The sequence below is a fragment of the Tiliqua scincoides genome, chromosome 2, assembly GCF_035046505.1.
Source record: "Tiliqua scincoides isolate rTilSci1 chromosome 2, rTilSci1.hap2, whole genome shotgun sequence".
Taxonomy (NCBI): Eukaryota; Metazoa; Chordata; class Lepidosauria; order Squamata; family Scincidae; genus Tiliqua; species Tiliqua scincoides.
This window is the reverse complement of record NC_089822.1, coordinates 144,982,838-145,001,787: the sequence shown is the minus strand read 5'-3', so window position 1 is coordinate 145,001,787 and position 18,950 is coordinate 144,982,838.

The following is an 18,950-nucleotide window of genomic DNA, read 5'->3' as shown; positions in this document are numbered from 1 at the left end:
CAAGCAGTTCTGGAGGGTGGCCATGCATTGCATGGAAAGGGAAGAAACAGAGTTCTCCATCTCTCCTCCAAGACACACTTCTGTCAAACCTAATAGCCCTTTAGCTATTAATAATGACTGAAATCTGAAGCCATCAGTTTGCATACTTCACACCATAGTGTGAAATATGCAAAAACCTAGTGGGGTTTTCTTGCTATTTTCTTGGTGTCTGAAAGCACAAAGTGTTCCTTGGTAATAAATCAATAGTAGATCTGTGATCCCAAGTAAAATATTTTTATAGTAGGACAATAGAACAATGAGCTGAAGCAACTCTGCTTTGGTTAGCTTATATATTTTATAATCTGCTTCTGTAACACTTGGTTTTATAGCAGTGTAGATGGGCCATTTGTTGCCTAATCAACTACCAGTTTTGTTGTGCGAGTCCAGCACAGTTGTGGGTGAAATTTGCTTGCTTTGACTGCATCCCAAACTCACTGGAAAAACACATTGGAGCCCTCTATGCCTTTATGCACATTGGATCAAATTGACAATTCCAGCAAGGCTGTCCAAATCAGCCATTTGGCATTTATGTGCTCTTGAGGCAAAAAACAGGAAATACAATGTTAGTAAAAAAAAAATTCTTTCAAATCTTCCTGCCAATTTATCCGGATATTAAATCCAGAAACCTTTTAAAAATCTCTTTTCCTCAGGCAACTAAGTTCATGTTGTGGTTTGGTTTTATGTCATGTCACGGTTGGCTCCCATCATGCACTTCTGTGCCCTATTTTGGGCATGTGGGAGGGGAAGGGTGGCCAGAGCCAGGAAATATTGAGGAAAACTATGGAAAGCCCAGAGTGTGACTTTCCCATTGGCTAAGGAAACTGTGACTTAGTACTGAGGTCATGGGTGCTTCCATTAAGCAGTTCTAAGTTAAACATGCTTTTCTGCCTCTCAGGCCAGACTGCTCTTGTCATCACCTAGCAAGAATATTTGTAATCCTCGGCTGTTTGCATCACTTAACAAGCTCTGCTTTTGTTTATGAATTCCCTTCCCTAGTTACCCTTTGATGCAAGTCAGTGTATCACCTTTTTGCTTTGCCAAGCCAGCAGTTAATATTTCAGCACAGCGGATCAATCTTTTAAATATAATATTCCTCAGCAACAAACATACCTCTCTTCTCTGCTCACCCTCTGCCTTTTGCCATTCAGTTTTCACACTCCTTCAAAGCATGTCTAGTGCCAAACAAAAGTTCATTACCAGCCCCAACAGATGCATCACTTTAGCATAGCTATTAAATCACAACCCTAGTGGTAAACCCACAACAGTCTTTATCATGGGTGCAATTTGGAATACAGTCTCCAAATTTCACAGTTCCCAAATGCCAAAGAGCCCCATAGCTGACCTCATTACTAGACTTGCTGCTTCAGTACTGAACTGAGCGTATAGAAAGAGACAATATACAGTATTTTACCAACTGCTTAGAGCAGGGGTTTCTAAACTTTTCGGCTGAAGGGCCACATCAAATATCTGGCGTGGTTTCAAGGGCCAGAAAAAAATTAAATATAAAATTTAAATAAATACATTAGAGATGGAACTTAGATGAATGACTGAAATGAATGAATGAATGAATGAATGAATGGGCTCAAATGTCCAGGATTTCTCCAAGCACCAACACAGCCCAAGAAATAAAGCACACACACTTAAATGGACCCCCATTCCCCCACCCCACAAGCACAACTCTGGTTGTGTTTGGTCAGCTGGGCCAGAGGCTCTCAGGGGATCAGAGGCTGGCCACAGGCCAGACAGAAGCTTTCTGCGGGCTGCATCTGGCCCCCAGGCCAGGGTTTGGAGACCCCTGGCTTAGAACATAAAACCTGGGGGAAGGAGACTTCTGGTATTACTGGTTAGTCTAAGCAAGCATAGCCAAGGACAACAAAGCACATTAAAATGTGGCTTAGTTGCCCCCCACACAAACACACACACCTTTGGCTGAGGGACAAAAAGAACATTTCTACCTCTACCATCCATAAAAATATCAAGGAACAGATCCTGTTTCTCACTTGTGTCCCCCTCTCTCACATCCAAATTCTTTACACTAGAGTCCCTTGCCACCTGTCTGGATTCCCCCATCAGCAGCCTTCCCACACAAGACAAACTGGATTGACCTCCAACACTGAAAATTCTATCTGCTAAGGGGACAGGGGTTTTGCAAAAAAGGGGGAAGGGTGGAAAAAGGCCTGTAGTGGAAAGAGTTGGAATGGGAACAGACAAAGGACAGGGATAAAGCAGGTGGCCATGAGAACTGCTAGTCACAAGTTCAGCCCTCCAGAGAGGTGTTTTACAGTTTCAAAACTTTGGTTCCAGGGAGATGTAGTGCATGATATGACCATGAACAGAGGAACGTACCTTGTAATGAAACAGATCATTGTTCCAGCTATCATGCACTGTCAGTCTATTCAAAGCCTCAGACAGTGCTTCTTGCCCAGTCCTGCTACTTGAGATCCATCTTTATTACTGAAGATGCTAAAGACTGACCCTGAGATCTTCAGTGTGCGAAGCATGTGCTCTACCACTCAGTTGCAACCTCTCCAACTATTAAATGTAATTTGCATCTCCATCTTTCTGAATAACTCTCACACTAGATTGAAGAAGATTTAGCATAATGCAGATGTTAAAAGCATTCTCCTTGGCAGAGATGTCACTGAAGCGTGTGGGATATTTGTCTATTCTGACTCCGATTTTTCAGTTTGCTAGGAAAATTATGAAGAAGCCACAAAACAGACATCATTTGCATCATCAATAAATGGAGGGCTCCATGTTCATTTCATTGATGTAATAAAGCAAAGGATACACTCCAATTTCCCCCCCCCCCAAATCCTTTCCATATACTCATAAGAACGTAAGAACAGCCCCATAGGCCATAGGCCCATCTAGTCCAGCTTCCTGTATCTCACAGAGGTCCACCTTCTGCATCTGGCATTCTGACATAGCCCATTTCTAAAATCAAAGACAAGAAAGGATATTCTGGCTAAAAAAAAGAGCCACCAATGTTTTCATTTTTATTTCTAGAGGATGTGAACAAAAGGAAAATGTGACAATGCAATCCCCCCCCCCCCCAAAAGTGCAGGAAACTTGAGGGCTAAGCTAGACATGAAGTGGAAATTTGTAATTAGGACTCCCAAGCTCTCTCTCTCTCTCTCTCTCTCTCTCTCTCTCTCTCTCTCTCTCTCTCTCTCTCAACATTGAGGGGGTTATTTGGATGAAGGAAATAATGTAGAGACCTGGAGAGTTAACCCTTTGCCCCTGCACCAATTGCCCAAATTTGGCCCCCACGAGCTGCCATCAGCCGTGGAGCAGAAAACATAGACATATAAATTATTAGCATTTTGGGGAGGGTAGTGGCTTGCTTTAGTGCCACAGTGCAAGGAAAGTATTAGGCCTAATTCTTAATTACTGCCACAAGCCAATATTTGATATGATACAACCTCAAACACAGGGCTTGTCAATGCAGTCAGTTTGACACTTTCAAGGTGAGTGAGTCATGAAATGATGAGAAATCCATGGCATGTGTTCATGGGGAACAGCCCTGATGTGGGAACACATTGTGAGAGAAACCATTGTGGCTTTAGCATTTGTACTGAACATTAACCAGAGCTGCAGTGGGGGAAGGATTCAATCTTGGCTATTTTTTGTTTGTCAGGTTGCCACAGTTTCACAATTGTTCTGTGGGATATGGGAGCAAGCATCCAACATCTCACAATAAACAATGTCCATTGAAATGAAGAAATAACAAGCATGACCTTTAGCACATACCAGCAAATTAAGACAGCATTGTGCGCTGGCACATGAGAGAACTACTTGTTTCCTAGCCATAGGAAATGTAACAGGTTTTTTAAAATTATATTTATACCCCATTTTTCTGTCAAAATATGCTTGCAAGATCTTTGTGTGAATGGGTAAGGGTGGGGAGGGAATGGGTGAAACTGGGCATGGAGGGTGGCATGAAGGGGAGCAGGGAGGCTGTGGGACAGGTCAATCCAGTGGCGATGGCGTTCACAGGATCCCATCCCCTTTTCCTGCAGCCTCCTCATCCCCTTTCTCTCCTGTGACTTGCGCTAGCTGGGTATAACAGGATTTAAATCCCCTTTCACCACTGAAGCGTCCCAATCCACCACCCCCCATTGGATATCATGCACCCATTTTTGGCACAGCTGCACCAACTGGGGTGGGGGTTAGGACTGAGCTGATAATCACCTTAATAGCTAACTACTTCCGGAAGCTTGAAGAAAAGATTCTGGAAGTTCCGGTAAATGGTCTCATACTGCATTCTAGGAGGTGTCCGTTGGTCTGGACTCACAAGACCACACTACTACACAAAGAAGGGTTTTCAGACCTTTCCACTGGGTGTTCAGGCCAATGGCTCTGTGATCATCATCATCATGTCACTCTGCTCCCAGTTAAAAAAATTGTGAACTGAATCCAGCCATCACCAAGGCTGTCGGTAAGAAAAATGTACAATAATATTCTTATCATTGCCAGCTAGACAGATGTCACTGTCCAGAAGACACGATTACATCTTCTCTTTTCTCACTGCGTTAAGAACTTTGTTTAAAAGTGATACATAAATAAAAATATTAAAATGAATTAAAATGCCGTGTTTGCAAGAGAAACAGTAAGAAGGAGAGGGTGGTTTATGGAGTCTAATAATCTGGAGGATGTGTGCAGTTTTGAATCTGTTGGGACCAGATGTTTCAGTGTGCTATACCCAAGATTCAATCAACCATTTTGTTTGGAAGATTTCACAGCCAAACATCAAAATAAGGAATAGTTTTTCAGAAGCACTCAGTGCTCAGAAGCTTCCTGTACTCTTCAACTGATAGATGGTGATTATACATCTTTCCCAGGGGTCATGAGAGTGTAATTGCTTATCAAAAATATGAAATCCAGAAATGTGAATCCATAATCTTGTAACCATAGTTGAGATTCCCGTACTACGAAATGGAACTTATAATACTGTATACTGGGACCAACACCAGTCCCCACCCTTAAACCAAGTGCTCTGCTCACACCAGACCAGCCAGTGACTGCACAGCAAATACTGTATTGCTACATTGAATTCAGCAACCTGATCATTTCATTAGATCCGTATATGTTGAACTGGTCTTAGGAATGGTTTAACTCAGTGTTTCTCGAACTGTGGGTCGGGACTCACCAGGTGGGTCACGAGCCATTTTCAGGTGGGTCCCTATTCATTTCAATATTTTATTTTTAATATATCAGACTTGATGCTACCATGGTATGTGACTCTATCTGGAGAAATGTGACGGATCTGTACTTTAAACAGGTTATATGTATAGGTCTAACCTAATTATCTATGGATATTTTTACCTGCAGTTTTATCTCAATGCGATGAGAAGCGTCCTTTAAATTAATGGAAAAAAATCATTTAACACTAGCCTGGTTAATGCGAGAGAGGGCAGCCGACTGACAAGCCATCAATCATACTCTGTCCAGGCACTTAGAACAGCTTTATTCTAAGGAAGCAACCCCTCCCTTCTCCCTGAGCATGTGAAAGAAGCCTAAATGGCAGTGATGATCACCTCCTCCATTCTCCCCCCTTGCTGTGGCTCTTGGTGAAGGGAGGAATTGCTGCCTCGGAGTGAAGCCTTTCTAGGTGCCTGGAGAGAGACTGATTACCTCTGTGTGCATTACAAAAGGTCTGCAAAGCTGTTTTTAAATCACTGAGCAAAAGGATACAGGGGGCAGGGAAGACTGTACTGGAGATGTCCCTAAAATATCTAAATGTTTCCTGTGTTAACTTCTCTAGGAAACGCAGGTGAGATCTCCTTTACTCTGTTTCTGGAAAGCCTGTCACAGCACTGCAGTGAGTGTTGAAAACCTCATGTTTGATTCAAATCCCTTCCATTTTGGCGGCTCCTCTAACCGAAATGCTAAACTCTGGCTCTCAGAGGGAAAATCTTTGGGGGCGTTTGGACAGGAAAAGAGATGGAACTTGAGAAATCCATCAACATTTGCCCATCCCAGGTAAGTTTCCTTCCTTGCTTCTCTTCTAATGCAGAGTCATATAGCTGAACTTCTGTTCCATGTTAAGGCTGCATATTCGTCAGCATGGAATAGGGATATGAATGTTTACTGGCAAAATCTTACATAGGATTAATGGATTTCCCCACCCACATGTGGCCAGATGTGCACGATCATCACAACATATTATATTCATAATGTGTAAGGGAAATAGAGAAAAGCAGTTCAGCTTTCCAACTCAATTGGAACTATTTATTCTGAACAAACTGTTCACCTTTGACTGAAGCAGAGATCCAGTAAATCAATGCATTCTTTATCTGCTCCAGAGTCAAGCTACCTCAAAGGAAAATGTCAGTTGCAGGCCATGTGATTTTTTTAACAGCATGTGAGACTTTGTTCTCTATTCGTTTTTGCCAGCACCAGGCAAACCTGGGTACTGGCACCAGGCTACTGTTGGGAGGGTGTCCGACTTCCACCGCTCGGCGGTCATGCAGACCGCTGAGTAGTGGAGAGGTAAGCAGGGAAATGGGGGAGGCAAGGAGGAGACGTTCTGGGGAGGGGGAGGTGGGCAGAGGATGGGGAGGAGGTGTTATAGGGAGGTGGGGGTGGGGAAAGGGCGGCGGGAGGCATGCTGGGGGAGGAAGCAGAGAGGGAGGGAGGCAGGACCGGTGAAGCAACGCTCCACTGGATCCAGAGCCTGCGTGTTGGGCTCAGCGCCCTACACGGAGGCTCTTGATTCACTGCTGACCTTTTGATTGGCGGTGAATCAAGTCGCCCCATTGTGGGGCTACTCAGTTTATCTGAGGGAAGGTGACGAAAATCCCCTTCTCCCGAGGAGCCACCGATGGCTGTCTGAAGTGTGCGGTTTGTGGCGGCAGCCATTTTTGGCGCTACCACAGGCCCATGCCCTGGGCGGCTCAGGATTGGACTGCCTAAAAATATTTTTAAAAGCTTGTGCTATCTATTACGCTAGACAAGAAGAGGCAAAATTAGTAAACAAACTTATGACACAATCCTATTCCTATGCAGTAATTATGCCAGTGAAGCACCCTGTTGCAATTGTACTGTAAAGGACACAGCAACAGCGCACCAGTTAGGAGTGCTGGCAGGAAGGCCAAAGCCTTCCTGCTGTTGCCACTGTAAGGAACAATGTATGCCAGAGGAAGTAACCCCTGCTGAGCAGCACAGAGGAGGGGGAGGGGAAGGATTGGCGGTGCCAATGCACGCCACAGCCCAGTGGTGGCTAACCTATGGCAAGCGTGCCACAGAGAGCACGCAGAACCTTCTCTGTGGGCACTCGTGCCGTCACCCCAGCTGCCAGGTGCAAGCCTCTGCTTGGAGCCCCTAGGAGGCGCCAGCAGCTGCGGGCGTCTGCCGTGGAAGGCTGAGGAGCCCGCGCATCCACAAAGCCAGCCTCCTCCTGCTGGGGGGGGGGGGAGGAACGGATAGCAGGGAGGGAAGAGGGAGATCAGGCGGGGGGGCTGACGCCAAAGACCCAGGCGTGCTCCCAAGGCACCCCATCTAGCCAGGCCCCCTGGGGAGGAGCAAGGCTGAGAGGCTCTGTGAGGGGACGTTTCTCACGTCACCCCCAGCAGCCCAATGGGAGCGCTTCCTCCCTCCCCTGTCTGGAGTAAGGCAGGCGGCTCGAACGCAGCATGAAGGTGCGGTATGTCGGGTGGGCACAGCAAAGCTGCTGCTGCTGTGGGCTTTGGGGCGCCAGCCCTGCACGTGGTGCTGGTCCTAAAGTAAGTCTCATTAAAGTCATTGGGGCTTGCTCCCAGGAAAGCGTGGCTGAGATTGCAGCCTCAGAGCCCAAGCCAATGCATGTCTACTCAGAAGGAAGTCCCATTAGAGTCAATGGGACTTGCTCCCAGGAAAGCGTGGCTAGGATTGCAGCCTGAGAGCCCAGTCTTACTGTCTACTCAGTAGGATTGCATGTCTACTCAGAAGTAAGTCCATTGTAGTCAGTGGGGCTTACTCCCAGGAAAGTGAGGGTAGGATTGCAGCCCTAGTCAAAAGGGGGGGTTGCTCCTAGTTTAAGAGCCCAGTGGGGCTTGCTCCCAGGAAAGCATGGTTAGGATTGCTGCTTTGGAGCCCGCTCCTGTACATGTCTACTCAGAAGTAAGCCCCATTACAGTGTGCTTGTCTACTCAGAAGTAAGCCCCATTACAGTGGATGAGGCTTACTCCCAGGAAAGGGTGGCTGGCATTGCAGCCTGCTCCTTTGCGTGTCCACTCAGAAGTAAGCCCCATTACAGTGGATGGGCTTGCTCCCAGGAAAAAGTGCCTGGCATTACAGCCTTGCAGCCTGCTCCTGTGCATGTCTACTCAGAAGTAAGCCCCATTACGGTGTGCGTGTCTACTCAGAAGTAAGTTCCATTACAGTGAAAGAGGCTTACTCCCAAGAAAGGGTGGCTGGCATTGCAGCCTTGGAGCCCACTCCTGTGCATGTCTACTGAGAAGTAAGCCCCATTAGAGTCAATGAGGCTTAATCCTAGGAAAGAGTGGCTGGGATTGCAGCCTTGGAGCCCACTTCTGTGGGTGGGGCTTTTAAAAAAAATATATGTTCTTGTTTGAGAAAATGAGCAGTGGCACGGTCTTGCAGCCACCCCCTCCCTGCCAATATCTTTACCCAGTATGTAATGAGTCTGTGGAACTCTTTGCCACAGGAAACAGTGATAACAACTTGCCTAGATGCCTTTAAGAAGGGATTGGACAAATTTCTAGAGGAAAAGTTCATTACCGGTTACAAGTAATAGTAGGTAAAAGTTGTTAATGTATGAGCTGTTTTTTTCTAAACTAAAACGTCAGTATTCAGGTTAAATTACCGTGTTGGCACTTTGTGATAAATAAGTGGGTTTTGGGTTGCAGTTTGGGCACTTGGTCTCTAAAAGGTTCGCCGTCACTGCCATAGCCTATCCCCCTTCCTGGGCCTCATTTGCCAACACAGATCAATATGGACTTGCACCAGCTATATAGCTGACGTGGGTCTGAGTTTTCCCAGAACAAGCAACAAGAGTGGCAAGGACAGAGGGAAAGCATAAATTCTTCTCCAACTCAGACTGTAATCCAAGTCAGAGGCGAACATCTGAGGTCATCGTGCTGATCTTATACTCAGGTGAGCCGTATGAGCCTGCCTAGAGTTAAGGATCCCAAGCTGTGCTTGGATAAAGTTTCACTCCATCACTTGTGCTAAGAGATGTATGAGAACAGAGTGTGATGTTACAAGACTGTTGACAAATTTCACAGCTCAGTATTTCAGAATCATCTGCTTAGCAGGTTAGTGCAGCCAGCCCAGTTTCATAAAGTGTCTCTTTCCTAAGACAGTCACGGCCGACGTGAAACAATGCAGACTCTACCCACAGTTCAAATTGCACAATGGGCTGTCCAGAAAACATGGATATATCTTCTCAATCTTATGTAAATTAAAACCTTGTGGAACTGCTGGACATTTTGTTCTATCAGCAAAATCTGAGCCAGGGTCCCAACAATAGGTATCAACATAAAAATGATTCAGGACAAGAAACAGGACTATTCAACATTCTGTCACATTCCCTATTCTTTCCAGGATCTCTGTGCAAGATGACAGTTGATGTTCCTTTGAACATCTCTGGGCTGCCTGGATGTGTGCCACCTCTTAACGTGGCACAGATCCGAGTAGCTCCATTGGGGCTGCTGCAGCTTTACCTGGGGTAAGGGGAAGGAATTTCCCTTGCCCCTGGCTGAGCCACAATCTGCCCCAATCCTGCTCTGAATACAGGGCAGGCCAGCCGGCCTCCCCATTCCAGCATTCCAGCATGGGATAGGATTGGGTTGCCCATTTTCTAACTTTGTGGGTCTGCCCCCACCATCTCTGTGAAAATATATACACACACCTCCATGCTGAAATTGTTTTGGCCAAATGTAAGAATCTTTTCTTTAAAAGTGGAAACAAATCCAGAATCTCCCATGAACCGTGTCCGCTTCCAGCAATGTCAAATAGTTTTGAAAACGACAGAGGTATCTTTCTTGTATCTTTGCATCTGTCTTTACAATGGGGTGAACATACCCTTTTGATCAGTTACAGTCAGAGAATCTTTCTCTTGTTGTTTATGGCCACATTTCAAAATCAAAACATTGGTTTTGAGCTGACCCTGGGAAAGCAGCTTACTATGAAACTCCTGATTTAGAAAATGAAACAAGCATTTCTCATGCTGATGCCTTCTCCCTCTCCATGTTGAACTCCAGGTTAACTGTAGAGATTAGAGGTATGCATATTATTCCATGAATGCAGTCCCTCTGCTGTGCTACAGTAAAAAAGTAAATAACATGGTTATATACTGATCCACACATGATGGGTTATATACTGATCCACACATGATGGGTTCCCCTCATGTAGTTGCGTCAGGAGCATGAAAGTTTGCCATGGGCTGTGTTCACATAAAGCCATTTATTACTGGAATGAATGGAAGACAAGCGTATCACAAAAGATAAGCACCAAAATGGCTACTGAGGCAACTGCAGAGGTCTCCTGCATTCTGTTACCCAGGGCACAGGGTAGGTCTCTGTGGCACAGGAAGGTCTATTTGGAGTTATCGATGGTAAGGCCATACCTGGAGTATTGTGTCCAGTTCTGGTCACCACATCTCCAAAAGGACATAGTGGAAATGGAAAAGGTGCAAAAGAGAGCGACTAAGATGATTACGGGGCTGGGGCACCTTCCTTATGAGGAAAGGCTGAAGGTTTGGGACTCTTCAGCCTAGAAAAGAGACGCTTGAGGGGGGACATGATTGAGACATACAAAATTATGCATGGGAAGGATAAAGTGGATAGAGAGATGCTCTTTACACTTTCACATAACACCAGAACCAGGGGACATCCACTAAAATTGAGTGTTGGGAGGGTTAGGACAGACAAAAAAAAATACTTCTTTACTCAGCATGTGGTCAGTCTGTGGAACTCCTTGCCGCAGGATGTGGTGACGGCATCTGGCCTGGATGCCTTTAAAAGGGGATTGGACAAGTTTCTGGAGGAAAAATCCATTATGGGTTACAAGCTATGATGTGTATGTGCAACCTCCTGATTTTAGAAATGGGTTATGTCAGAATACCAGATGCAAGGGAGGGCACCAGGATGCAGGTCTCTTGTTATCTGGTGTGCTCCCTGGGGCATTTGGTGGGCCGCTGTGCGATACAGGAAGCTGGACTAGATGGGCCTATGGCCTGATCCAGTGGGGCTGTTCTTATGTTACTTATGGAGTTGCACTAGCTAAATAACTGGCACAAATCCATGTAGACCACACTGTGGAATCAGGTCCAGGAAGGGAGTTAGGATTTGGCAGCTACAATCTTGCCCCTTCCTCTGAATGGGCTCTTTAAAGGAAAGAAGAAGCATAGGACGCAATGGATATAACCTCTGTTTACAGAACAAAGCAAGTGGATTGCTTTTCAAAGCGTCAAGCATGAGCGGAACCTCTTGCATAGTCCAGTTCCAACTTATGTAAAGCTCAACTTGCATAAGGGTATCAGGAATAGAACCCTTACATAAGTCAGGGACTGACTGTATACCACTTTTTTTCACAAAGTGAAAAAACTTTCACAAAGTTCACAAAGCTGTTTACATAGCAAAATAAATCAATAAATGGTACCATATCCCCCAAAGGCTTACAATCTAAGAAAATTCAGGAAAAAATGCCCCCCCACACCCATTGCTTTCATTGTTGTTTACACTCATGCAAAGCAGTAACTTGCTTTCACAGGAGGCTATAAGCACAATGCTTATAGATAGACAAGCAGGCAGGAAGCCTGCATGCTCAGAGAACATTAACAGGAAGCAAGAACCTGCCAAGACATTTCTCAATGTTCTTATGTTTATTTTTCTTTTATTTCTGTTTATTTAGGTTTCACATGCTTTTGCATGTGTTAGTTATTTAAGTTTTTTTCTCCCGCTGGCTACAATAAATTTGCAAGCTAAATGAGGCTATGCTTTGACATTCATCCATTTTGTACTTTCATCCATACTCTGATCCCTAACCAGACAAAAGTGCAAAGTATTGCTGTACCTGCAAACAGCTGCTAGAAAACACATTATGCACAGGTAAATAGGGCTGTTGTTCTCCCCCTGCCACATATAAGAGAAGCACCACTTTAAAAAATGCCTCATTGCTCAGTTAGCAGGGTAGTTCTATAGCATCTGCCATGTCACAGTTCAACTGGAACAGTTGGGTGGCAGTTAACATCTGAACAGGTTGTACAGTACCTGACGATGTCAGATAGTAAGATATGACTCATGAGATAGAATTTAGTAAATTTTATATTAACTTGATTTAATTAATCAGAACACTGGATGTTGTCAGACTTTGAGCACAAGCCTAACCAGGTCTACTCAGAAGTAAGTCCTATTTTTTTCAATGGGGCTTACTCTGAGGAAAGTGTGGTTAGGATTGCAGCCTTTGATTTTGAAATTCAAATGTTAAACTTTTCAGCTCACACGTCAACTTCAAAATCTGAATGGCAACATTTGAAAATTCTCCACATTTTGAAGTGACAAATTTCATTTGAGCCCTGAAGGTTCATGACTGTGCAAATTGCACGTCTACCAGGATAGCATAAAAACACAGCCGCTGAGCTGTCTATGATGGCAGCCATGTCTTCCGAGTTGCAGCAACACAGAGGTAAATATCCAACTTATTGCACAGCCTTGTGGGGAGCCTGGCGGTAGCCCTGCCCTCTTTTGAGGCAACTGCATGAAGTCTGTGGTTATGTATGAGCTGGTATATTTCTGTTACACTTTTGATCCAATCTGGCATTAAATGTGTTGCTCGGTAAACATTCTACCATTTTCTTTCAGTGAGTCATTGGACCATCTGAGAATGAGAAACTCAGACATATACTGGGCGTTGACACTAACCTAGGAATTTCCCACACAATTCTGTGTTCTAAATCATGTTTTTAATCGTTGTGAACTTTATCAAGTCACATAGACCTTAATTCTGTAGAAAATGATGCACATAATGATGCAAAATTTTTTGAAGAGAATTGAGTGCAATCAGCTCACCCTTTCAACCACCTTTCCTCTTCCATCCCCATGGCAGAATTCAAGAGCAAGAGAAAGAAAAGCCCCAACAGGATGGGAGCACATCATTCCCTACCCCACTGGTGTGTGTGGTGGGGTCGAGGGACAAATGTCCCAGGCAGCACGCCAAGGGGGGGGGGGGAAGTGGTGCCATGACCCTTCCTCTCGCCGCCGTGTTTTTTTTTCCATTTTTTGGCCTAAAACAGGTCTATTTTAGAGGCCTTAGAAGGCTTTTTAAGGGCCTAGGAGATTGCCCGTGGCCTCCACAAGCCCCAGAAGGTCTTCTAAGGGTTTCAAAATGCTGAAAACAACACAGCAGGGGCAGCATTTTGCAGTCCTGTGCTCCCAGGCGGCTCTGGGGCCAGGTCCGCAATTGCCCTACCCCCTCTGATTTCCCCTCATCAGAGAAAACAGGCAGGAGAGAGCATGTTGCTACTGTATTTCTCATTCCTCATCTATTCAAAGTCTCCCCTGTGTACTAGAGTGCTCTGCTAGAGCATACAAATGATTTTATTTATTTTTTTAAAGACGAAGGTACAGTAAGTAGGAGGCATGCTGGAGTTACATAGCTCATCTGTTACACCTTCCATACTGCAGAAATGCCAGTGTTACCCTGGTCTGAAGAGCAGTGTGTTTAATTTTTTACATACAGTATGCTAGTTAGTGACAGTTATGATCCATTATAAAGCTCAGTGCTTCATGTTCTGTCATAAGTCATCTTCACAACATGCCTCTAAGGTAGGCCATTATTATTCCCATTTGATGGATTGAAAATTGAGATTGAAAAATGGTGACTTGACGAAGGCCATCAAGTGACTCCATAATTGAAGTGGGATTTCATCTCCAGTCTCTAAGGTCCAATACATTTATCAACCAGCTCACTGTGCGTTTCTCCCTACACAATATTTTAAGTTGAATACAGACTCATTTATATGATGAAATTCATTCCTTCTGTAGCATTCCTTTTTTAAAAAAAAATCAGGGATTTGCATCACAGGCATTTTTGCATCACAGGGATTTTTAATTTATTTTAAAAACAAGGATGCTTTCTGAATCTATATGAGAAGCTGCAGTTGGGGTTATACCATCTTCGCATAGCACCTGAGGACCAAACTAGATTTGATATGGAAAATCTAGGAAGTGGCACTCCCATGCTTTTTTTTAGTATTAAAAACAGCTCACAAGGATGAGAGAAATTCCCATCCAGACCACAGCACTGGAAGAGGAGGGGAACCCTCTTCCTCATGCCATTTTTGTGTTTGAAATCCCTACCTTAAAGCTGCTATTTGGCAGCTTTAAGAAAAATTGGACTTAGATAAGGAAATTGGACTTAGATAAGCTAAGGAGAATTAAATAAAAGCAAACAACAAACAAAACACAGGCAAAATATACAGATTTCATATCATATTTATCCTTAAGAAGCAAATAGCAGCTTAAGGGGTATGTGTGATTTTACTCAGGAAAAGCAGTGTGTTCATGGGAGTGGATGGGGAGGCTGCAACAGGGAACTGAATCACAGCCTTTGTTAGAGTAAGCCCTTTCCACACCACCTGTTCTTAAGCAAAGAAACAGGGTTTTCCATAATCTACTTATTCCTGCAGTGAGCAAAGATATCTTTGATTTTGGGAATTGTTGTTTGCTTTTCTTTAATTCTCCTTATGTGGAAAGCATTCAGTTTCCTCTCCTGTTGTGAGTGAAGAGTCCATGACTCGCTGCAGTACAGAAGTGTACTCAGGACGAAAGCTCTGTAGACCTGGGATCACCTGGCAGGACTAAGTTCCAAACAACACAGTCCTGGAACGTGCTGGAATCCCTAGCATGTATGCACTACTGAAACAGAGATGCCTGAGTTGCCTCGGTCATGTCGTGAGAATGGATGATGGCCGGATCCCAAACGATCTCCTCTATGGAGAACTCGTGCAAGGAAAGCGCCCTACAGGTAGACCACAGCTGCGATACAAGGACATCTGCAAGAGGGATCTGAAGGCCTTAGGAGTGGACCTCAACAAGTGGGAAACCCTGGCCTCTGAGTGGCCCGCTTGGAGGCAGGCTGTGCAGCATGGCCTTTCCCAGTTTGAAGAGACACTTGGCCAACAGTCTGAGGCTAAGAGGCAAAGAAGGAAGGCCCATAGCCAGGGAGACAGGCCAGGGACAGACTGCACTTGCTCCCAGTGTGGAAGGGATTGTCACTCCCGAATTGGCCTTTTCAGCCACACTAGACGCTGTTCCAGAACCACCTTTCAGAGCGCGATACCATAGTCTTTCGAGACTGAAGGTTGCCAACTACTCAATTCTCCTTATCTACGCCCAATTCCCTCCCCCCCTCTTTTGCACTGGTTCATGTGTAACAAAACCTCATGTTTGTTGTCAGGCCCTGTCAAAGCTTGGCAGCTGCCCAAAGCAGCACTCAGAATTGCCACCCCACTGCACTGCTGCCACTGCCTTTGTGCCCTGGCTCCCATCGTGCCCTGTTTGTCCTCTTTATTTGAAACAGGATGGATGTGGAAACAAAACTGCCAGTGTTCCATGTGAGAGGGCCAGGCTCTGGATCATGGCACCTCCTTCTCCTTGCCCATGTCCTACAGCTTACCTAAGCAGCTGGGTGTGGGTGAGGTGTGAGCAGTGGACAGCAGTGGCAGCTTTTTTTCACCTCTGTCCTCCAGTGGTGCTAGAGGCAGAAGTGGGTTGCCAGTGGTGCTAACTACTTCTCACTTGTTGAGAGCAAGCAAGGAGAAGATTAGAAAGCAGCTCAGTGGATGGCAGGTCAGAGGGGGTGAAGAGCAGACATAGTGGACACTAACCTCATCAGTTAACTGCTTCCCCCCAATTCAGTGCTTGTCACTAGCCTACATCACAGGCAGGCCATGTCATGCGACATGGGCTGGCCAACTCTGTTTGTTGCTGACATCTTTCCTTCTAAACCAGTTCCTCTGACCTAATATTGTGCCCAGCTATGCATTCGCAAATTATTGTAGAAGGCAGCACCCTTTTTTGGTGCACAGAAGAACCATAACCTTCCTCATCGTAGCCTGTGTAGATGAGGTCAGGTCATGTGATGGGAAGAAAAATGGTTTCTGTCCAACCTCCCTGCAGAAGCTTGAACCGCAAAATACTAGCAAGAAGCCACATGCTTCCTTCAGACCTCACCACTGTGGCATGGGACCAGCCTAACCACCGAGGGAGGCATACAAAAATCTAAACTAAACCCTATGGCATTCTGCCTGCTTGACCACACTCTCAGTGCCAGCAATTTCATTTGCACCGGGCAGGAATGAAAATATTCATTTAGAGAGGCTGAATTGTTTCAAGACATTGGAGTTGAAGATGAAGAGTGCTGATGCCCTGAATAGAGGGCCTTTGAGGCTTAGACTCTGAAGAGCTCCATGTGTATTGACATGAGCAGAGTAAGGTTGCCCTACTGCTCACTTATCATGATATAATGAACTTGGTCAACAAATAGGGCTCTTTTTAGAGCCAGGTCAAAATGTTACCCATGTGGCTGCAGTTCTAGAGGATTTTTCCCCCCTTTTTTCTTTTTTACAATAATGTTTGTTTCACAAAGTCAAGTTTTGAAAATCTGCTTCTGGATTTTTCATTTTTTAAAAATGCCTTCAAAAACATTTTTAGCCCCATCTGTGCCTTGCACTGAGCCCCATCCTATCTTTCCCCCACCCACCAGTGCAGTTGTGCCAAAAAGACTTGTGATTCATATTGTGGGGGAGGGGGTAGCAGATCAGGAGGCTCGGGAGACATATGGACAAATATTTTCCCTTAACTCTGGGTAAGTCTCCCGCTTGCCAATGGATCTCCTTGGACTTGCACCAGCTGTTCAGTCCAAGCAGACATGTCAGGAGACGAGGAGGGAGTGGAAGTGTCTTCCACCATTGTAAACCCCTCCATGTGACTACCCAGTTCTTCATAGTACAGTTTTGGGATGTGAGTTTCTCCATTTATAACATTAACCTTTAGCTGTCTTTAGATAAGTCCGTGATATTCATACTTTCTGTCTTCAAAGAGTGCTTGTGCATCAGCATGGTCCTGTCTGGCACTGATCCTTGTGTGCAGCAGAAGATTCAGGGAGAAACTGGGAGGGGGTATTCTTGACGGCAGGCTCAAGAATAGACTTCTGTCAGGATTGTTGAGTGCCAAAGTTGTCAAGCTAAGCTCAAATTAACACCCTCCCCCCCCCCATTCTCCTGTGTCTCTGTATTTCCGAGGAAGATCTATAGTGGCAGACTATAGCTTGTTCAGAAAAGCTTCAGAAAAGCTTCAGAAAAGCTTGTTCACCATTACTGAGCTTCTCATTAAGAAACCCTGGAAGGAATCTCAGGATTCCCAGGCAACCCACATTTTAAGCACTTCTGCTGTAAGCTATCATGCACATTTACATGTTTTCATTGGTTTAGGAACTCATGGGTTCACATCCAAGGTGAGAGAAAAGAAAATAAAAAGAAGAAGACTTCAGCCAAGCAGTCAATATTTGGTGATGGGCCACTTCTCAATATAGTCGAACCTCTCAGAGGTACGGAGCAGGAGGCTGTTGAGAAAGTAAAATGTGACAGCAGCAGAGAGAAGACAAAGAGCAACAAAACAGAGCCAAAGGATCAGCCACAGGGTAAGGAAATACTCGTTTGATCTGGACTCTTCCTTAATGAGCTGGAATTTATTCTTTGGAAAATTAGTTTCCGTGGGCTTATTCCTCACATTCTGTTTTGTAAGGGAAGACAGAGCCTGAGTTTGTTTCAATTGGAGAAGAGGAGATTATTGAGAAGGGGCTTGATAACAGCCTTTGAAATCTTCGAAGTCAAAAACATTACCTTAAGGTTGATTGTGATAGAATGGCATCTCTGGGGAGAGCTGGGAAAATAGCCCCTTCTCTTACCCTGGAGGGCCGCAGTCAGTTGATGTCAACAAGGCTGAACGAGTCAAACCATTAGTCTGACTCAGTATATAGGCAGCATCATGCATTCTCTGTAGCACGTTAGCCCTTTTCATACCTTACAGGACTGCTGTGAACAAGTGTGAGGGAGAACTGGCGAAGCTTCAGGGGAGCACAGCACTATGTTTTGCAGGGTGCATCAATGCCTCATGTCAACTGCCCCTCCCCCGCTGCATCAGAACCATTTTGGGCAGCAATAGCAAAGTGAAGGAGACACCTCTGCATTGCTGTCGCTGCCCGGAATGGCTCCGAGGGGGAGGGGTGGCTGACATGGTGCATTGATGCTCCCTGCAAAACTTAGTGGCGCACCCTTTAAAACCTGCCAAAAAGCTGCGCCCCCTGTAGCTACACTACTGTGTGGGAGGGAAGCAGCATTGCAGCAGCAACAGGATTCTCTTCAAATGCCACCTCAGTGCCATTCCTTCTCCAGCATGTGTATCCATAACAACTCTATACTGTCTGAAAAGAGCTGTCTTTTCGACCCAGTTGTATGTAAGAACTTGCGTATATGTTTTAATCAAGTTTCAGAAAGGATTTGCATATCTCATGCAAGGAGAATAAGCCTCATCCCAATCCCTGTGGGTTTCTCCATTTGTTCCACCTGAGGACAGTCTGTCTGTGGGCTTGAAAAAGGAAGGAAGTTGTCCTCCCCAATGTCTTGTTCGGGAATGCTAAGGCTCCATCCAGACCCCAAGTTGTGGCTCAGTCAAAACTCCCATGACAGCTAACAGGCAAATATTTGAAATAATAGACATACGAATGGTAGGATTTCACACCCGGATGGAGTTAGCAACAGATGGTTCTAGCAGGCAGACAGCTTCATCCAACTGCCAAGCTATTCAATAGAAGGCAAATACCTGACATATTGCTAGGAAACAGGATGGGACCACACTGCCCTTTTCACTTCAGGAATGCACAGCTGCAAAAACGAGGTTTGG